Below are 2,488 nucleotides of genomic sequence, written 5' to 3' on the forward strand. Positions count from 1 at the left end.
TCCAACATTGATTTGGTTATGTTGTCTAAACTGGACTGCAGGAATCTGTACGAGTCCAAAAACCTGAAACAACCGAACTGAAATGAGATGTATTCCTCTGATGTTTTGGCAAGTATTTTCAGTTTCTTGTACTTCGGTAGCTTAGTCATTAATTCTTTAATAAATAAGTGAGAATCGTAATTACTGAGATTGTGAAAAAACACTGGAACAAACATAGCTTTCTTTTCATTCAAATTACACGAGTTGTGAGCAGCACCTCGATATCTACCACAGTAGTGATCATGATCCTTGACCTTGTCATATCCCAAAGGTTGATTACAATAGTAACAATGTGTTTCTAATTGATATTTATGCCAGTCTTCATCTGTCATTGTTAGAGGAAAGTTACAGTTCAATAAATTAGAGAATTGTTCTTCCATCCTGATTAACCAATTACAGAACACATCTACAACATCAGCACCCCTGTGAGACACATACTGGCTACTGTAAAGGTGTGTGTAGTCTGAGTGAACATAAACACCAACAGCTGATGCATTTTGTTTAAAAAGTTTTTTAGTGGTAACAGTGGTATCTGTCTGAGTTGTGAGAGCAGAGCTCGAGTTATCATTGACTGTTGTGCTTATCGCTTCGAAATCAGCATAGATCACAAACGGAACTCTATTTTTCAATGAGTGTTTTTCAAATTTAATTTGTGACCATTTACTGTTAGGTGGAGGCAAAGTAATCTTACAGTAATCGTGTTCTCCACATTTCTTTTTATGCTTATCTAGTGTTGACTTCCTGTAAAAGTAATTCATGCATCTCCTGCAAATATACACTCTATGAGCTAGTGTCCTGAAGAAAAGATTGATGTCTCTTATGTACATGAAATGGTCCTTGAAATACAACAGATCGATGACATCATCATCATCATAATTCTTGGACAGGTAGAGAGGTTCTAGTTTTGCCTCACAGGTGCTCTTAGCCCATTCGTTCTCTAACTTGAACACATTAATCTTGAGATTATTATCACTCTCTATCTTAGGGATATCCTTTTGAATACATACAGGAAATGATTTGATTTTGATATCAGTAGTTTTCGAATTCTGTTCTCGTGACGAAGTCATTTGTAGCATATCGGTAGTAATATTTAATGTACTCTCGAGCTCTGCTCTCAGGACAAAGTCCGTCTCTGGATTTTCTTTCAGATATTTAGCGGCCAATAAAGACCAGAGAAAACATTTATTGTCATTTGATTCCACATTTATTACTGCTTTTGTTTTAAATGGTAATTTAGTGTAATGACCACCTTTACACCTCTTGTAAGAACAGATGGTCATGTTACAAGACTCTATTTTGTTCAGTGTAAGTCCAGACCCTTGAAAGTACCTTTCCTCAATCTGTGTCTTAATGTAGTTTAACTGGTTGGTTATGGCATAAATTGCTTGGTTCCTTGAAATTATGCTTTCCATTGGAGACTGTATGGGGTGTGTCGAACTTTGTTCTCGGGACTTTGTCCGGGTTACACTTTCACCCTGACGATCAATGCTCTGCTCTTCGACCAAAGGTCGATCAAACTGAGCAAATACTGATATGCTAATTTTGTGATGGTAATCATTGAGTTGAAATAATACCTCCTCTAATTTATCTCTGTATTCATACACTTGTTTAGCTTCTCTGTCAATCTTCAAACTAATGGTGACTACAGGCTTTCCAAATTGTTTTACTATTTCTATTCCACTCACTTTCTTTATGCCATCTAGCTCATTTTCCTCAAATGCAAGTTTCTTATCCATAGTTTTAGGGATCAGTGATTGGGCTCGGGGTTGAGCAAGAGGGACATAATCCGGATTTAATTTACTTAAGTGACCTTTGGTTCTCCTGTGAATAGCCATATTATTGTAGGATATGTACTTGTCACATGTAGTGCAAAGTATTTTCTGATTCTTATCAGTCATTCTATTTATTAGATTAAAATTTATTAAATTCAATAAATATCTTGAATTAAATAGAAATGGACTTCATAATCAATGAACAAGAATGTAATGAAGCCAAATTTGAGTACTACTTAACAGACCAATTAGACATAAAATCCATTACTTTGAAATCGATAACCTTTTACAATTCATGGTGGACAGGTGATAACCTGCCAGCGAGTGCCCAAGTATTCATGTTTCTTTACGAAGAGTTTAAACTTAATAATCAACTGCATGCAACCATAATAGAACAGTGCATTGAAGTCATTAACCATACACCCGATGCGACGCCAGATGAATTTTGTAAGAATTTTTTAGATAAACCCTCTATTAGAAGAATAATAAAAAACAGACAATCTACATTGCCATACTCTCGACATTTTAGTTTAAGTGAGTTTTGTGAGGTATGGCAAAAATACATAAAAGAAATTGGAATTAGCCATGTGAAAATTTACTGTGATAACAATAATTACATAACCCTTGAACTTACAGAGGATAAATACTTTTACATTAATATCATAAACTATGCTATT

This window comes from Lineus longissimus, chromosome 13, assembly GCF_910592395.1.
Source record: "Lineus longissimus chromosome 13, tnLinLong1.2, whole genome shotgun sequence".
In the NCBI taxonomy this organism is placed as follows: Eukaryota; Metazoa; Nemertea; class Pilidiophora; order Heteronemertea; family Lineidae; genus Lineus; species Lineus longissimus.